This window comes from Sorex fumeus, unplaced genomic scaffold (genome assembly GCF_029834395.1).
Source record: "Sorex fumeus unplaced genomic scaffold, SorFum_2.1 ptg000014l, whole genome shotgun sequence".
In the NCBI taxonomy this organism is placed as follows: Eukaryota; Metazoa; Chordata; class Mammalia; order Eulipotyphla; family Soricidae; genus Sorex; species Sorex fumeus.
Window position 1 is genome coordinate 25,927,039 of NW_026606071.1, and position 20,397 is coordinate 25,947,435.

Genomic DNA, 20,397 nt, shown 5'->3' on the forward strand with positions numbered 1-20,397 from the left:
ATCTTATATAATCCGTGGAGCCTGCCAGGAGTGATCTCTGAGGCAAAAGCCAGGAGTAAGCCCTGAGCACTTCTGGGTGTGGCCCAAACTACCCCCACCCCCCAAAAAATCATTAGATCTAGCCAAGGGAGGGTCGGGGTCATGGATTCCAACTAGAGGATAAGCTTGGCTCTGAGGTAAGGCAGTTTGTTCCTGCCAAGGCAAGAACTCTCCAGCTGAGAGTTGTTCCCATGAGGTCTGGGGTCTGGCATGGCTTGGCCTCCCATAATTCCCTGGGCTACAGACATGTACTGCAAGTGAGTGTGGAATCAACTGTCAGTCAGATCCTTCCTCACTTACTAGAGACCGAACTAGCTACCTAACTAAAGACCTCATCTAGAAAGATCTTTAATTCTCTCATATATATGCACATACAGTTTGGTTTTTATATGAGCAAAGAATTTGGAAATAGCTGGATACTTTAAAATAAATACATAAGAAAAATGACAATTTTACATAAAAATGATAACTGAGCAGAACGTGATCAATCATACTGAAAGAGAATGCCAAGGTGATTAATACCAATGTCAAGGTGAGTAAACAGTAACTGATAAGACAAAAGTAAGACTACAGGAATGCAATAAAGTGTTTTACAAACAACCAAAGATATACTGGGGATAAAGACAGGTGGTTTTTAAATATCATGAGCTACCCCAGTGAGTCTTTTACTTTGAACATTTTTTTAAATTTAAAAATAATGTATCGTGGGCCGACTGGGTTGGCCGCGCGCAAGGCAAACGCCTTACCCACTGTGCTATCGCTCCAGTCCATGTTAAGCGAAATGAGTCAGAAAGAGCGGGATAGGCACAGAAAGATTGCATTCATCTGGGGAACATAAAGCAACAAAATGGGAGACTAACACCCAGGAGTGGCTGAGATTAGTACCAGGAATTTTGCTCCATGACTTGGAGGCCAGCCACACGTGCTAGGGGAAAAGGAAGCTCAGATAGAGAAGAGAGCACCAAACAAAGGGTGTTGTGAGGATCCTCCCAGGGTGGGAGAAGCATGCTGAAAGTAGACTATAGGCCAAACATGATTGCTACTCAATGCCTCTCTTGCAAAACACAGGACCCAATAGAAGAGAGAGAGAACAAGGGGGAATGCCCTGCCACAGAGGCAGGGTGGGATGAGGGGGATGGGGGGTGGGAGGGATGCTGGGATCCGTGGTGGTGGAGGATAGGCGTCGGTGGAGGGATGGGTACTTGATCATTGTATAACTGAAACCCAAGCACAAAGATTTGTAAGTCTATAATTGTAACTCATGGTGTTTCACTAATAAAAAAAAATAATGTATCTATGGAACTGCACTTACTACAGGGGGATGGGATGGGGGAAGGGTGTGTATGAAAAGCGGGAGCAATGAGACAATGATGGAGGGAAGTGGCACAGAACTTATCCAAATAGTATTGTAAACTATAGTGCCTCAAATTTTTTTAATATCTTATATTAAAAAAGAGATATTTGGGGCTGGAGCGATAGCACAGCGGGTAGGGTGTTTGCCTTGCACGCAGCTGACCCGGGTTCGATTCCCAGCATCCCGTGTGGTCCCCCGAGAGCTGCCAGGAGTAATTCCTGAGTGCATGAGCCAGGAATAACCCCTGTGCATCGCCGGGTGTGACCCAAAAAGCAAAAAAAAAAAAAAGAGAGATATTTACTATCCCTCTGGAGTGATAGTACAGTGGGTAGGGAGTTTGCCTTGTAGGCGGCTGGCCCAGTTTCAATTCCCAGCCCCAGCCTGCCAGGAATGATCTCTGAGGGGTATGGAAAAAGAGAAGAACCCCTATCTATATTATTTTTGCATTATGATACAGAACGTGAATAGAAAAAAATAGGTTTATTGGTTATAAGAGTAGTTTTTTTTTCTTAAAAGAGCATAGAAATTATTCAGGTTCTTTCAGAGAATGCTTTTCACTATTCTTAAATTTACTCTCATCTCTATTGCTGGTAGGAAGCCATAACTAGACCTCCTTTTAGTTATGCTGTCTCAATGACCATTAACTCCAGTAAACACTGGTAAAGGGTGTTCCTGACACCAGCACAAGCTACCAACTTTCTACGAAACAACCACCACTAAATCCTCTACTCAACCACCAGCAAACACTTTCTAATGTGTCATAAGGCGTTTGTGGTAACAGCACTTCAGCCGAGTTTGGTTTTAGTTATTTCACATTTCCCTAAACAACCAAGGTTAATGCCACACTGATGGAGAGGCCCTACAAACAATAGTTCACTAAGGAGAAACCATTAGGATATAAAGCAGTCTTGAAAGCAGGTGGGAAAATGATGTGCTGAGAATGAGCAGAAGAACCCCATGGAAGTCAGGTGAGATTCCACCTGAGACAAGGAGAAACTCTGTGGGGGCATCTGAACATGAGTATTTTCTGTATCTAGAAGACATTCTTGGGACAATGGGTATAAGAATTCTTGAAGATCTCTGAATTATATTTCACCAAATTTACACTAACCAGCTAAGTAAATTTACTCCTATCTAGACTCTGATAAGCTTTAGAGGTTTCTATAAGGATTGCCATCTTTATAATATTTCATCTATCAAAGAACCCAAAATATATATCTATTAAATCTTGATTTACTATGCCTAAATTAAAATGATCGTTTTTTTTTCTTCTACAAGTCATCATATTTACTATTTGGGTTATTTTGAGATCACAGTATATTTTTGTGACTATTATAAAGTAGAATAAACTGGCATTTGTGGATATCTAAAATATGACTATTTTGCTGAATTTTCACAAACACTCATTATTTTGGGGGGCAAGATTTCTGGATCACACCCAGTAATTTCCAGGCTTATTCTGACTTCGTGCTCAGGGGTCACTCCTGGTGGTGCTCAAAGAACCATACACAGTTTCAGGAACTGACTAGGCATGGATGCATGCATATGTGTGTTTCATGACTAATTAAGAGACCCAATACTCCAAAAATAAAATTAAGTAATAATAATGTTCCTAGACATTCTTGTTAGTACAATAAGAATCAAACTAAAAATTGTGAGGTGGCTCTTTCTTTATTAAACATATACATCTTCTATATGCCACATTATATTGATTCGGTTATCTTTTTTTAAAGAATGTAACTTCAATATCTGTTGAGAGTTTGCAGTTGAGTGGGTTTTAGTTTATCCACAGGGTTGTTTATACTATGACCACAATTAATTTTAGAACGCTTCATCAATTACCCTACAAACCTGGTACTTAGTAGTAACTATTCTCTCCCCTTCTTCTAGGCTCCCACCCTAAGCCCTATGTAACTAGTTTCTACTTCTGCCTCTATAGATTTATCTATTCTATATCGTTCATCATATAATATGTGATTATTTTGTGCCTGGCTTCTTTCACATAGTATAATGTTTCATGGTTCCTACTTACTTTCCTTCAAATGTCTCTAGTGTAAGATTCTTTCCCCCAGGCTTTTCCCACTTCTTTCTAAATTAACGAAATAATCTAATTTTATTCCAGGAGGCTGATAATTTGCTTCTGATCCATCCAGCATATCTACGAACCCATCTCATGGTCACTTTCACTATGTATCTCTCTCCTCAAGTCTTTGGTGAATTCTTATCTTATCAAGAATAAGACCTCTTTACTCATTCATTTCATAAGATTCTATTGAACTACCATGTCCCAGATACTCGATATAAGAATGAACTAGATAAAACAAGAGTTTACATTTTGCTTGCTGCACAGGTGTCTCCCTAAGCTGATTCAACACAATCTAAATTATTTTCCCTTTCTCTCTCTCTCTCTATATATATATATATATGTATTGTATATATATATTATATATTGTGAGCAAACTTTCCCCTATGTAGAATATGCTTAGTCTTGCTCTTCTACCCATGCTATTTATCTATCTGGAGTTTCGCTTTTTTTCCTTAGCACTTATTTAAATTTTATTTTGGTTTTGAGGCTCAGATCCATTCTTGATGCAACTGGGAGGCCATCCTTGGCTACTCTGGCTATCATGAATCTCTGGTGTTTCATAGAATTAATTTTCATGGCATATAATAGAATTTGATGCTATGCTTTTACTCTTTGCTAGTGCTGGCATATCCAATTACAGACTGAGTGAACAAAATGGTGATGCGACCTTAAAAAAATGATTTCACCAATAAAAACATTTTTGTATGGTACAATCCAGAAGAGTGTAAACTTCTTGAGAGCAAAGACTGAATCTCATACTTGTCTTAAATGTCCCTTCCTTTGCAGGCACTTAAGTTCTTGTTAACTGACCAAGGTCACTTTTCTGTCTCTTCTTCCTCGGCTGCTCAGTGAACCTCCTATCCAAAGCCACCTTGGCGTCACAAACATTTTCAATCACTCTGCTATGGGCTGTGGGGAGGCACCTCCAGAGAGCACAGGACCATTATGACTTCCGTGTGCTTGATTGCTTGCTCTTCCCATTTGTTAGGTTCATGGCCATGTTCTAAAGGCTGGAGTTGCTTCAAGTTAATTCTCTGGAAAAGTAAGGCTGTACTCTCTTAGCTTATTCTAGAATTTGTAAACATTTTTTTAATGTTACAAAAAGTGGCTGGAGCGATAACACAGTGGGTGGGGCGTCTGCCTTGCACACAGCCGACCCAGGTTCGATTCCTTTACCCCTCTCAGAGAGCCCGGCAAGCTGCTGAGAGTATCCCGCCTGCACGGCAGAGCCTGGCAAGCTCCCCTTGATGTATTCAATATGCCAGAAACAGTACCAACAAGTCTCACGATGGAGACGTTACTGGCGTCCGCTTGAGCAAATTGATGAACAATGGGAGGACAGTGCTACAGTGCTACAAAAAAGGGGCACTGGACACTGAGAATTTTCCAGTAGTTTTAAGAGGCCTTTTGAAATCTTATCTTTGAACACAATTACCAGCAGCAGTGGGGATAGAATCCCACCATTTTGGTTCAAAGGTTTCATCACTGACAAGAAATAGGCCCTAGGGCTGGCATTACCTATGATTTTATTAAGAACTCATACATACAGTGTCTTTGGCCAATTGCTTAAGAAACAAATCAAGGACACGCCATAGCCATGCCATCAGACCCTATGCCAGGCTGTTTCATTTGGCGTACCCCGGAGGGGGGCAGGTGAGGCCCCTACACACGCCAAGGGACCTAGCCCCGGCAGCCAAAAACCTCCAGAACTAAACCTCCCCCAGGCTCACGGCTGCTCTCCACATGCTCAGATGAGCCTCATCCATGAGTGAATCTATTCCTGGACCAAGCGGCCATGGACATCTCATACTTTACACCACTAATACTCCAAGAGTATATATATATATATATATATATATATATATATTATATATATCACTGTATCACTGTCACTGTCATCCCATTATTCATCAATTTGCTCGAGCGGGCACCAGTAACGTCTGCATTCGTCCTAGCCCTAAGATTTTAACAGCCTCTCCTTACTCGTCCTTCCCAATGGTGCCGCATTGAAGGCTCTTTCAGGATCAGGGGAATGACACACATCATTGTTACTGTTTTTGGCATATCGAATATACAATGGGAGCTTTCCAGGCTCTGCCGTGTGGGCAGGATACTCTTGGTAGCTTGCCGGGTTCTCAGAAAAGGAGAACTAGACTATAAGAGGTTCCAGGAGCTTTGTTTTATAGTTTCTGGATCTTGGCTATTGATGGGATTTCATGGTCCCAGGGGTAGTTTGTGGGTATAACTGCCTAGCTACTGGAAAATGGGGGATTTGGGTGTAGGAGGCCCAGTTCCGACTCGAGCAGGCTTGGAGATCTCAGCCCCTGGACCCACGCAACTGGACTCTGTCGGTTCCTTCACGCCTGAGGCCCATTGGAGCATGTGGAGAGTGGCTTTGAGCATGGCTGTGGCTGGGTACCAGAGGTCTGCGGCTGCTGGGGCTCTGCTTGGGGCAGGGAGAGAAACTCAACCCACCACCCTCCAAGGGGCCCCGGTGAAGATAGCCTGGAGTGCAGGCAGGAGACTCTGCATGGCTCTCTTCTGGGAGCTTTTATAGTCTCTGGATCTTGGCTGTTGATGGGATTTCATGGCATCAGGGGAAGTCTGTGGGCTAACTGCCTAGCAGATATATATATATATATATATATATATATATATATGCCTATATGTATGTGTATGTGTATATATATGCACACAAGGTTCAACTGTTTTTTTTTTTCTTTTTGGGTCACACCTGACAATGCACAGGGGTTACTCCTGGTTCTGCACTCAGGAATCACCCCTGGCGGTGCTCAGGGGACCATATGGGATGGTGGGAATCGAACTCGGGTTGGCTGTGTGCAAGGCAAACGCCCTACCTGCTATGCTATTGCTCCAGCCCCAAGGTTCAACCTTTAACAACATGTTACTAATCTCTAATAGAAAGGGTTAATGGTACCTAGGTGAAATACAACAATCTTCATACACTTTCCTCTAAGGAAACTTTTTGGATCATTTTCAGTAGTTTATTAGTAAGAAACAATACAAAATAATTATTTTGATTCTTCCTTGGGTCAGGGGTTGGGGTTCAGGATAGAAACAGCCAAAATATGGTAGTGGGAAGGTGTAATGGTGGTGGGATTGGTGTTCGAACATTAAATGTAATCAAATATTGAGAACTACTTTATAAAATAAAATTAAATTAAAAAAAGAAATAAATCAAGTGCCCCACCTCCCACCATTTCACTGCAGCCCAAGAGACTTGCCATTATTATTTCTACTTCCTAGCAGTTATTAATTTTTTTTTAGAATTTTTAACTGAATATCTGATAGACCATTAAAAAGCTGTTCATGACTGGGTTTCAATCATACAATGATCCAATATCCATCCCTCCACCAGTGTACATTTCCTACTGCCAATGTTCCCAATTTCCCTCCCACCATCCCCCAAAATCTCATGCTTCAGACTCTATGGCAGGCACTTCTCTCTCTCTCTCCCCCCCCCCATCTTTCTCTCTGTCTCTCTCCTTTTGTGCACTATGGTTTGCAATACAGGTACTAAAAGGTCATTGTGTTTGTTCAGGCCATGCAGTATTTTCATTGGGAAGATAAGGCTGGAGTAACTTTTTTTTTTTTAACTGTGTGGCAGCTTTGGGATTACAGACATTACTGTTGAGGCTTTCAGAACTATATGGAGGTGGGCGTGGTAGCCCATCCTACCTCTAAGAAAGCCTGGAGATTTCTGCACAAAACCCACATACCCGAATTTTCAGCAGACTATATCTCAGTGAAATCTGTCCCAAGACGGTGGAGTTTGGACAGGGGCATGGTGGTGATTTTGGATTGTGGAAGTACGTGGCTGCTGGGGGGCTCTGCTTGGGTGGGCACCAGGCTGACCTGCCTCTCTCTGATTTACCCTGGTCTGTTCAGCCTTGCATGGGTCCGAGATTAACTGGAACTTCTGATGTCTTTCGAGATTTATTTATGAACACCTGAAGCAAGGCCAGTAGAAGAGCTTACACAGTGGCACTGGAGCTGGTTCATGGGGGTGACTGCCAGTGTTTCTAGAGGTATAGAGAAATGGCGGGAAGGTAGCCCATCCCAACTCTAAGAAATCCTGGAGATGTCAGTCACAAAACCTGCATACCTGAATTTTCAGCAGATTATATCTGTGGGCTGGAGCAATAGCACAGCAGATAGGGCATTTACCTTGCATGCAGCCGACCCAGGTTTGATTCCTCCATCCCTTTCGGAGAGCCCAGCAAGCTACTGAGAGTATCCTGCCTGTACGGCAGAGCCTGGCAAGCTCCCCGTGGCATATTCGATATGCCAAAAACAGTACGAACAAGTCTCACAATGGAGATGTTACTGATGCCCGCTCGAGCAAACTGATGACAACCAGAGAATCGTGCTACAGTGCTATATCTCTGTGAGGTCCATCCTGAGATGGTGGTGGAGTCTGGCTGGGGGCAATGGTGGTAATTTTGGCTTGTGGGAGCAAGTGGTTGCCAAGGGCTCTGCTTGGGCAGGCACCAGGCTGACCCACTCCCTCGCCAATTTTCCCTAGTTTGCTCAGCCTTGGGCTGGAGCTATAGCACAGTGGATAGGGCATTTGCCTTGCACGCAGCCAACCCGGGTTTGATTCCTCTGCCCCTCTCAGAGAGCCAAGCAAGCTATCAAGAGTATCTCGCCCGCACAGCAAAGCCTGGCAAGCTACCCATGACGTATTCGATGTGCCAAACACAGTAATGACGAATCTCACAAGGGAGACGTTACTGGGCCCGCTTGAGCAGATTGATGAATAACGGGAGGACAGTGCAGTGCAGTACAGTGTTCAGCTTTGCAGGGGTCTGAGATAAACTGCAGCTTTTAATCTCTTCCAAGATTTTTTTATTTGAAGAAAGGCTAGTAAATGAGCTCGTATAGCTGAGCTGGAGGCAGTTTGTGGGATGGCTCCTACATATCTAACTTTTGGCCATTTAATTCCTCCAGAACTTGGTCCCAAGTTGTTGGGGTCCAGAGGCATAGCAGCAATATCAGGGTATCAGGAAGCCTGAAGGCAACCATCAGGCTGCTGATACACTTGCCCTGCGGGTAGAGGCTGACCTGCTGGCAGCACCTCAGTCCTTTCCTAATAGCTTTATGGGGATTAAGATAATGGGGCTTTCCCATAAACATTAGGAATATAGTAGCCTCAAAGAATATCCAGACCCAAAGTGTCTACAGGCTCCACTGCCAATGGGGATCCGAAAAACAACTGCCCTGGTGAATGATTCTGATTTGGCAAAATCAAATGATCAAGTAGAGATCCTGAAGGGAGGAGATGGTGATGTCTGACTCATTGTTATAAAACTGGAGTCACTGCTGAGAGCAATACAGTCCTCAGCAGGCCCAGCCAGGGGTGAGTGTACTTGGACTTGAGTAAATTCAGAGTTAATATGCTGTACTGAATGGGACTAAGTAAATCTCAGAAAACTTAGTTAAAACTGTTTCAAAAGCCCCTGCCTCGGCGCCTGGCTGTCCTCAACAGGGTCCCTTGGAGGAAGGTGGGTTGAGTTTCCCTCCTCACCCTGAGCAGAGCCCTGGCAGCTGAAAATCTCCGGTTCCAGCCACAGCCATGCTTAAGACCACTCTCCACACGTTCAGACGAGCCTCAAGCATGAAGGAACCGGAAGAGAAACCCAGGTGTGCGGGACGCAGGGTATAGATCTCCAAGCCTGTTCAGATTGGGACTGGGGCCTCCTCCACCCAGATCCCCCACTTTCCAGTGTGTAGGCATTACACTCACCAACTGCCACAGGCGCCATGTAATCCCATCAACGGCCAAGACCCAGAGACTATAAAACCCTGCTCCCAGAAGCCCACAGCCACATTCATGGCTGCACAGCATCTTATTATCTAGTTCTGACTCTGGAGAATCTGGCAGGCTACCAAAAGTATCCTGACCACACGGCAGAGTCTGGCAAACTCCCTGTGGCGTACCCAATATGCCAAATTCCAGTAACAATGATGGATCTCATTCTCCTGAAAGAGCCTCGATTGCGGCACTTTTTAAAATCTCAGGGCTAGGACGAAGGAGACGTTACTGGGGCCTGCTCGGGCAATCAATGAACAACAGGATGACAGTGATACAGTGAAAAGCCCCCAATAGCTAACCAGGGTACAGTTTTGCTTCTTGGGTGTATGCTTCTGTCATGCAACCATCTGATTCACTAGGGAGAGGCTGATATCTCAGCGTGTTCTAGGCATTCTCAGAATTTGGTTGTCTCTGGGTACTGTGAGAAGCAAGGTTGAAACGAATACAAATCGCCCTTCATCTGCTTTCTAGCTATGACGTTGGCAAAGACCACTCAGGTCTGTTTCCTCACCTGAAATATTAGGATAATATCTATCTTGCAGGATGGAGGAAGATCAAGTTTAATAGGACTGAAAGCACAAAGTAATAAAAAAATAGCTTCTTGTTAGCTTTATCTTAATCTAAATAGTGGCTTACTAGGATTGGAACCCTTGATCCATTTGTTCTTTCCAATGTTGAGATTCTTAGCAGCAGGGAGAGTAAAAATCAAAAGGTATGAAGTTCAGATGTCTTTTTCCCAGCCCCCTTCCCATGTCATATTCAAAATGCATCAAATTGTGCTGTTCAGATAGGATCAGGAGCTGTGGATATGACCCACTGAAACAGTTCTCATAGTATCATGGAGAAGAAGAGAAGGGGCTTTCACAGGCAAGTGGCTGGGTGCCAGTCAAGATGCTGGGCAAAGACACAGCACATGCCACCAACCTTGGTTTGAATCACTCATGTTGGAGTATACCATAATGGCACTGGGAAATTGTCGTTCTTAGTTTTCTCTGCTTATCATTAAATTATAGCACAGCAGGTAGGGCATTTGCCTTGCCTGGGGCTGACATGGCCAACCCGAGTTCGATTCCTCCACCCCTCTCGGAGAGCCCGGCAAGCTACCTAGAGTATCTCGCCTGCACAGTAAATCCTGGCAAGCTACCTGTGACGTATTCCATATGCCAAACATAGTAACAACAAATCTCATAATTTGTTGTGAGACGTTACTGGTACCAGCTCGAGCAAGTCTATGAACAACGGGAGGACAGTGCAGTGCAGTGCTCGTTTGCACAACTTTCTAACAATTCATCAGAAATCAGAAGAATTCAGAAGGCAGCATTAGAAGATGGGTGGTCTTGGAGAACCAGGTAGTCATTTGGAGATGTAAGTGATGGTGAAGACAACTTAGGAAATGAGGTTTAGTTACCCTCCCTCCAGCTATTTGCTGCAAAGCATCTGTCTACAAGAACAAAATAATGACAAATAAGCAGAAAATAATATAGTTACTCTCCATCTCTCCACCCCAACACGTAACCTCCTTCACCTTCTCCATACGCCAATGTGACCAATCTCCTTTAGAAAAGGAAGATGTCCAAAAGAGGGTGGAAGAGCTGTTTCAGTTCTCCATGAAATTCAATTTCTTATACTGAGAAAGCTACTAGTTTGAATTATTGACTTAGGGGAGAATACATATATGACTAATGCATAAATCTTATATTGACCGCAGGCAGAGGCACTTCTATCTGTCACTTAAAATTATGTGTCCTTTTAGGGCACTGTAGGATAGGGTTATCAACTTGCAGTTATCAAGTTGATAACTTCTTCCAGATGTTCTTTTTGGTTGTTGCTATTGTTTGGGAACCATAACCAGTCACCCTCATTGGTGCTTGGGGATTGCTCCTAGCAGAACTCAGGGAATCACAGGGTGCCAAGCACCAAATCCTGGGCTCCTGCATGCAAAATGTGTGCTCCAGATTTTTGAACTCCCTCTCATCACTACTTTTCATAGTTGTTGTGTCTCTCCAAATTCTTTCTACCCAATGTTTTTAGGTATTTCGAGAGCTCAGGGGAAGAAAACATTAAATATTACTTCCCTTGATCCAGTTAGTTGACAAGAAGACCAGTTATGCTTGGCCTTCTTGTGTGATGGCAGCCTAGGAAAGTAGCCTGGTTGAACTTCCAGCTCTGGGCTACACATATATTCCCCCTTCTTCTAGTCTGGTCAAGATGGTCAGCACTGGAATTCGAGTCCTATGGCTTTCTTGCAGACTAAGACAACAGACTTTATTTGATTTACTTTCTTGCAGAGCAATCAAAAATTACAATTAAGTTAAAAAATAACCTAGTGCTGCCTTCTCCAAACCACAGTTTCAGAAACAGCTGCTTATTACTCATGTGTGGCACCAGGAAATTGCAGTGTCATGTTTAAGGTCTGCAGCCACTAGAGATCTGTGGGATTGGGAAGCAGTCACATATGACTCTTTTCTGTCTGGTACCTTCACTCCGTAGACACTGGCATAGAATTCATACAAGGGGAGAGAGGGTCAGAACACTAGTAACTTGCAGGAGCCGAAAAAGGAAGCTAACAACAAAAACAAATCTATTTTGCATTGACTTTCTTTATGCATTGGCTAATTCCTTTCCCAATTGTTGAGTTACCTTCCCTCTCACTCTGAGCATTCCTTAGCCATTGTGTCCCATCTAGAATCTGAAGAGGAATTGATGAAGAGGGTTGCTGCACTTGACAAATGGCCCCTCCTCCAAAAGTCTAACCAAAAGACCCCATTCAGGCTAGACAAAACCCTCTGTCACTCATGAGTGACAGGTTTGCTTGATGAAATGGAAAATGCAGAACTATCACCCACTGTAAAATAACTCAAATATAATTTGGCTTGTGTTTACTTGACCAGGGGGCCACGAAAGGGTGTGCTCCCACTTCTGTCTCTGAATGCTATTTCCCGGCATTGAGAGCCCCATGAAGTCTGGTGATCTAAACTAGGTGAGTGTGTGCAAAGCCAGGAGGATAAAACTTGGGGTTTGGCTGAATGAAAACCCGAGTGTACCAGTCTGTTTTGCCTTCTCATTCAAATCTAAATTTTACTCCTGTTAATCATGACCAGTGAATGACAGGAGGGGCGGGGGTGAGCACACTACTAGATTCTTTTTCTTAATGAAGAGAAAACAAAAAGCAAACAGAAAATTAAAAAGTGAACATTTTCCTCTTTGAGAAAGTTTGTTGAGACCCCAGTTTCCTCCAATTAACCTTTGAGCTCCTTATCATGGCTCAGTGCTGTGTTGTTTGTATATAAACAGAAAACCGGCTCTCTTGGCTCTCTTCTACTTACTTGTTCCCCCCACCCCGTTATCCATTATAGGACTGCTTCAACAGGTCTGAGATTTTGGCTAATCAAGCACTTCACTGAGGGTGGATTATGATGTCACCAATTAGCTCTTATCCTATCTTCTCCCAAAGGTGACAATTTCTATTTAGACTTTGGAAACAATGTGATAATTTAGTCTAGGTCCACATAATTGGATAGATTTGTCAGTGATTATCATCATTCCCATCAGATTACATTTTGCTTCCTGCTACAAACTAAGTTTTAGGAATTAAAAAAAATACATTTCAATTTCAATTTTCTTCTACTCTTTCCATTGCAAAGATAAAACTAAAATCACCAGTTTTGTGTCTGGAAAGATGTATACAGTGGGGCCCACTTCAGGCTGCTTTTCTTCACTATGTTAACTGCTTCATAGAGTGTGGCTTAATCAAGCCACCAATTCATGGAATTTTGGCAAAATTACTTGCAGAAAGGACCATGATGTGGTCCAGATAATCTGAGCCTCCAAATAGGCCTCACACAGTCTGATGTGGCAGAATTGCATATGTATTGTTCCTGGTGAAAATAGATTCAAACATTTAAAGCCCAGATAGTTTCAGAAAATCCTCATGGTACAGCGGTTGGCAGAATTTTACTTCTCAGTCAAGTTATGGGTCTGAAACAAACCTGATTTAGATCTACTGTTCATTTTTGTCCCACAAAAGACATTCCTGTCTAGAATACAAGAGAGGGCCCTGAGGAGTCCTTTCTTAACCAAGCTTCCTTCCTTACTGCGAGAAAACTGAGGCCCAGTGAGGTAGAGTGGCTTGCTTAGCCCTCACTCCCTCTTAAGCCTTCTCACTACAACAAAAAGCTCTTTCTGAGGCCCCCCCACTCAGAGAGCAGTTCCAGGGTTTGGGCTCAGTCTGAGAATTAGAGTCAGTGGATGTGATGTCTCTCCACAGAGATGGAGGGTTTCTAAAACGGCCTCAGTCTATGCTTAGATGTGCAAGAGGTGCAGTCTAGGCTGGTCCTGGTCTATTCCCATCTTTCAATCAGAACTGGTTCTGCCTCTGACTTACAGAAATTTTTTTGTTTGTTTGTTTGGGTCGCACCTGGCGACGCGCAGGTGTTACTCCTGGCTCTGCACTCAGGAATTACTTCTGGCGGTGCTCAGGGGATCATATAGGTTGCTGGGAATTGAATCCAGGTGCGCCGCGTGCAAGCCAAAAGCCCTACCTGCTGTGCTATGGCTCCAGCCCCGACTTACAGAAAAATTTATTGTCCAACCTGGTTAGTCCTTGGATAAAAAGCCTTTTTTAATGGTCACATATTACATAATTATCAAAATTAGTCAAATAGTGTCAAATAGTGTCAAATCAATTAGTCAATAGATGTCAAATAGTGCCTTTCTGATCAAATTATCAGAAATTTAATGAAGTAAAGTGACACAAAATTCTATGGAGAAAATGGACTTAACATGACTATTTACCTAGACTATTTACCAAAACTAGAGAAGTTACTTTATTAAAGAGAGACTCATATACAACTGGGGATCACAGAACAAACAACAAAGTAACTCCTTATATGCTGTATCTGAGAGTAATAGAAGAAATACAGCTTTTCAGGAAAGACTTGAGTGGAGGCCAAAGTAAGTCATCTCAACATGAAAATAACAATGAGTCCATAGGAATGGATTCTGATCATATAGGAATAACCTACTCATAAGCCTTTATGCTAGGAGAGGCATAAAGGCACAGAGCACTGCGTTCAGGGGGAAGTAGGAAGAGGATGAAAGCAAAAGAAAAAAATGAAGAAGAAAAGAAAAGAGATGAAAAGACTAAAAATAGCAGGTAAGGCACTAGACTTGTACTCAGGAGATCCATGTTCCATCCTGGCACCTCATATGGTCCTCTGAGCCCTGCCAGGAGTGATTTTTGAGTGCAGAGCCAGGAGTAAGCCCACATTGAGAGTGCCCCCCCCCCCAGGTGATTCAAATGAAGGGTGGTGGCAGGGGGAGGAGGGCAGGCTGAATGCAATCTGAAATTGGAGGGAGAAAATTTAGCTTCTAATCCCAACTCTAGACCACTAAGCTTGTGGGTCCATTACAATCTTCACCTGACTCAGTTTCCTTATCTGCAAAATAATGATTGTCTCCAGTCATTCAGAATGAGATGATCTCAGTTTGAAGGTTCTATGATTTTGTGATTAACCAACAGGAAAAAACATCAAAAGGTGCTTGTGGAATGCCCCCAGGAATGTAGAAAAGGGAATATCTGGGGAGAGAGATAAAAAGTGAGTTTAACCAGACTAATTAGAAGATACCCAAGGAAATGTTCAAAAGAAGTGAAATAATGTCACCAGCTTTTTATTCCCCTGCTTGCTGAGCACCATTCAAAGAGGAAGTTAATGCTTTTTAGGAACAGTCGCCTCACAGGTGTGCAACCAGATATGTTTTCATGACGAAGTCTGCAAATCCCTTCCTTTCATCAATGCATTTAATTAGTTCATGTTTAAGGTAGCACTTAGGAATGGAAAGTAATAATATAAGTGCCCGGCATTATTTTTACTTAACAACTTTTGTGGGAGCAGCAATGCCCAAGATTAAACAGGAAGCCCAAATGAGTGTCTGTCTAGAAGGTAGTGATCTAGTAAATTGCTAGGTCACTGAGTGAGGAAAAACAAACCCTGCATGTAAATGTCAATAAGTGCTATTTGTGAGCTTCATGCTATTGTTTTCAGATTGTTGCGATTTTTTATTCTTTGCCTCCAGGTATCAACACATGGTGAAGCACCACATACGACCGCCCAGCTCTGATTATGATTTCATATATTCCAAGAATATTATCTGCTTGGTTGGCATCTGTATGCTGGACAAATGGATGGACACAGTATGATGTCAAACACAAGTGAGAATTAATACACAGAGCAGGGAGAGAAAGACTAAGAAAAAAATGATGGAGGATATCTGGTTGCTATTGGGAGAAAAAGAGCGGTTGCAATTGAACTCATTTCATAAAAATGGCAACTGCAGATAAATCTAAGATTCGGATCTGAAAAAATTTGAATATATTTCTAAAATAGAGACGAGTATGACATTACTGGTGCCTGCTCGAGCAAATCAATGAACAATGGAACGACAGTGCTACAGTGATATATATTTCTAAAATGCTGTAAAAACATTACAGAAAATATTAGAATACTTATGCTGGGTAAATATTTTATAATTTTAGAAGATGTAAAATAGCATTTCTCAGTGGCTGCTGTAGGGCTCTCAGTGGGCCCCCAGTGGCCCCTAAGGGGCCACAGGTGAAAATCATGGACCTAAGGGGGCGCTCTCATGAGACTAGTGTGCAACTGGGAGTGAGAAGGGCCACAAAAAAGAAACAAGATTAGAACAAGGTTAGAGTGGACTAAGGTCAGAAAAAGACTAAGAACACTGACACAAAAGATGAATACATATAGGTACATAAAATTTAAAAATTACCATAATACACAATGCCGTTTACAAAGTTATATGGCCAAAAAAGGGGGGATTGATTTCCAATTTATATGAAAACATGCCTGTTTCTTTAAACTAGAAAAAGTACTTTCAAACTAATAAGAAAAAGACTAAAATAATCATTTAAATAGAGATTAATAAACAGTTCACAAAATTACCAATGACCAAAATTTTAAAAAATGCTTAACCTTACTTATGGAAAAAATATGACTTTAAAAAAGACTGCCAAGTTATTTTTTATTTATTGCATTAACTAGAAATAAAAATATTAATGCAGAAATTTAATGTGGGTATAGGAAAACAGAAGGCACAAAGTACAAATTGATTATATCCTTTTAGAAGGCAGGTGGAAATGTTTATCATGCTGCCAGCAAACATACCCATGACAATCTAATGAACATTTACAGAAGTGCATCTAGAAATGCCTGTGGGTGTTCAATGTAGTATTTGCTTTAGTAGAGAAAATTGTGTAGGTAAAAACTTTATGCTATAAAATTCATAAAAGAATGAGGTGAAATTTATGTGTAATTAACATGCACACATGCTGAGATGCCCAGGATACACTGTTAAATGGAAAACAAAAGATGCAGAGAGGTATTATAATTAAAAAGACTACAATTAGTGTGAAAAATTAAGTAACTTATAAGTGAATAGACATGTGTGAAAAGAAACATATTAATTGTAACCACAAAGGCTACTCAAAGCAAACTACAGATTCAATATAATCCTTATCAAAATTTCAATGGGATTTTTCAAAATAGAATAATTCCATAAATTTTATAGACTCACTAATATAGGCTCTAAAAGGTGAAAGCAATCTTGAACAAGACAAAAAGCTGAAAATATGTTTCACTACTACTTTCTCACTACTTAGACTATATTGCAAAATTCGAATAGTCAAAATGGCATGGTCTGTGCATAAAAAAAAACAGACAGGCAAGAAATAAATCGACATACATATATAGTTAATGACAAATGAGCCAGGGATATACAATAAAATTCCTGGCAGAAATCATAAAAGTAGATGGAAAGTCACCCAAAGAGTAACAGGAGATAATATTTATAAATTTTATGTCTGATAATGCATTAATATGCAAAAATATGGATAAATAGGCTTGGAAAGACTGTGGATAAGACGTTTGCCTTGCACATGGCTTACCTGAATTCAATCTCAGCACCACATATGGTTTGTTGATCACCACTAGGATTGATCACTGACCATCACTGGGAGTGGCACAAAAGTCAAATAATAATAATAATAATAAATTATAGTCAAAATATGTAGACCTTATTCCTCTTAAAAACAGACAAAACAACAAAAACCCCACCCAAAACTAAACAAGCTAATCTGAAAATGAGCAGAGGACATTTTTTTTTCCAAAGAAGATATACAGATAGCTAACAGGCACCTCAACCAGTGCTCGGCATCACTAGAATCATCAGGGAAAGGCAAATCAAAACCACAATGAGCTATCACCTCAGAGCTGTTAAAAGTGCTACTTCATAATTAATGGGAAAGGAAGCCACTGATGGGAATATAAAACCACTAAGAAAAAAGAGTATGGAAACAGTTCCTTAAAAAATTAAAAATCAAATTACCATATGATACAACAGTCTTACTTCTGGGTAATCATCCAAAGGAAAGAAAAACTCTGATGCAAAGATATATATATATATATATATATATATATATATTCATTCCCTGTTTATTGCAGCACTATTTAATTAAGATGGTCAAGAGTGAATACAACTTAAATGTCAACTGGATAGATAAAGTATGGTACAAAGCCATATGATTTTACTTAGATCTGGAATTTAAAACAAAACAAACCAGCGCCTTCCCAAAGGAGAACAGATTGGTAATTGCCAGTGTTGGGGAGTGGGAAGATCTGGGTAAAAAGATATAAACATCCAGTTATAAAATGAATAAGCCACGGGAATGTCAGATACTACTGGCCATTATCCTCTATTGCAAATTTGAAAGCTGTGGAGAGCAGATCATAAATTTTCTCATCACGAGGTGTCAGAGTGGGTAGGGTATTTCCATAAATGTGGCTAACCCAGGTTCAGTCTCTGGCATCCCATATGGTGCCTGAGCACTGCCAGGAGTGATTCACACATTGCCAGGTGTGGCACCCAAACAACAACAACAACAACAACAACAACAACAACAACAAATTCTTATCCTGAGAAAAAGATGTTTGTAACTAAGGGGACAACTGTTAATAGACTTAAAAATATCAAAGCATTAGGTGGTACAACTGAAAGTAGAATAGAGTATTATTAGCTTCATGAGTATCACAAAATTATATACCTCAAAAACCACAAAAAGAAAAACAAATTACCAACCGCATCATAGAGTGACAGACAAAAGATGATAACTTCCTAAAACAAAAAGAGGGGTTGGAAGAATGGGGATGGAGGTGAGTTTCCCAGAGCCACCTTGCCACAACCCAATCCCGAGACAGCAGTCTTCTTCCCTGGTTTTCTCCCGCCAGTGTGGGTCTGCACTGCTCAGTCCAGAGATCTAGTATATATATATATATATATACTCGGAGAGTCCGGCAAGCTACCGAGAGTATTCGATATGCCAGACACAGTAACAACAAAGTCTCCAATGGAGACGTTACTGGGCCCACTCGAGCAAATCGATGATCAACGGGAGGGCCTTTACTTTACTTTTACTATATATATACACACACACATATCACGGTCCTCCCGTTGTTCATCGATTTGCTCGAGCGGGTCCAGTAACGTCTCCATTGGAGACTTTGTTGTTACTGTGTTTGGCATATCGAATACATCACGGGTAGCTTGCCAGGCTCTGCCGTGCGGGCGAGATACTCTCGGTAGCTTGCCGGGCTCTCCGAGAGGGGCGGAGGAATCGAACTCGGGTCGGCCATGTTGTCTGCGTGCAAGGCAAACGCCCTACCGCTGTGCTATCTATCGCTCCAGCCCCATATATATATATATATATATATATATATATATATATATATATATATGTGTGTGTGTGTGTGTGTGTGTGTGTATGTAGAATTTCTCTCTCTCTCTCTCTCTCTCTCTCTCTCTCTCTCTCTCTCTCATTTCTGGATAAAGATCCAAATGGTCACTTTTATAACACATGTTTAAAGGATGAGTGTGATGACAAGTCTAAGCACGGTTCTAGAGAGCTCTTGCATAAGTGCGGATGAAGCATTATAAAAATGTAGAAAAACATTTATTTCAGGGGTTGTAGGTCACCGTGCTTTCCCTTGTCCCCAAGAAAAACATTCTTGAAAGCTGCCTATCCGTGAACCGTGACAGTATCAGATTGGATGCTCGTATCCAAGGAGACCTGTTTGCCTAATCAGAATGTTCCCTGAAGTGATATATTCTTCTTGGTTTGGGAAGGTAACATTGCCCCATTCAATTAGAATGACTTATGAGATATGCAGAGTGTCAACAGCCATATCTAATACCAGGCAATTTAAAGTCAGGTTTTTGTTTACATAATTATCACCAAATTCGAGACATTTAACCTTATCTCTTTAAATACCTAACTGGGAGTTAGTAAGTAAGCAATACCGTATTTTCTATGAATCTTGCTTCAGTGTTTTACAAACCCTTTTTTAAAGGATACAGCTCTGCTCTGTGGGGGCTTTTCCCTTCGAGCCTAGTCAGAAGTGTCCTCCCTTCTCTGGGACTTCTCAGCAACCCCCAGGTACATTGCTTGGTCTGGATCATCAGGTTCATTCTGCCATTCCCAGAGTTCTAGACTGTGTCCTTGGAATCAGACAGCTGCCGATGGTCCCTGAATTATTCTCCTGCCTGGCAAGCTCCCCGTGGCATATTCGATATGCCAAACACAGTAACAACAAGTCTCATGACGGAGACGTTACTGGGCCCGCTCGAGCAAATCGATGAACAACAGGAGGACCGTGACTATATTCAGAGGTCATATTAACTACCTATCCTGCAAGGTACTAGGCTATACATTCTTGGGGCGGGGGGGCGGGGAGAGTGTGGTCTCCAGGGGAATATATCTAGCATTTAGTTGGGCCTTAGTCTGAACAAAAGCTCAATGTACGAATGTATCTGCCTTTGACTTAGCCTGAAGACAGAAATGAAAATCCTGGTTTTACAACAGGACCTACAAAGATAAGATTAGGTTCAAAGAGAAAAGCATTTTGAATAATGTGCCCACCTGTGACAAGGCCAGGGGGGTCAGAGAAATCTAACCAGAAAAGTGTCCTGAGAAAGGAAGCCCAGCAAGCAGCCAACCCAGAGAGCTGGGGT

At 41.8% G+C, this 20,397-nt stretch overlaps 1 protein-coding gene across 1 annotated transcript in view; it reads right to left on the reverse strand.

Annotated features, from left to right (window-relative positions):
- Positions 1-20,397, reverse strand: part of PLEKHM3 (pleckstrin homology domain containing M3) — a 171,207-nt gene that overhangs the window by 27,855 nt on the left and 122,955 nt on the right. The window lies entirely within an intron of this gene.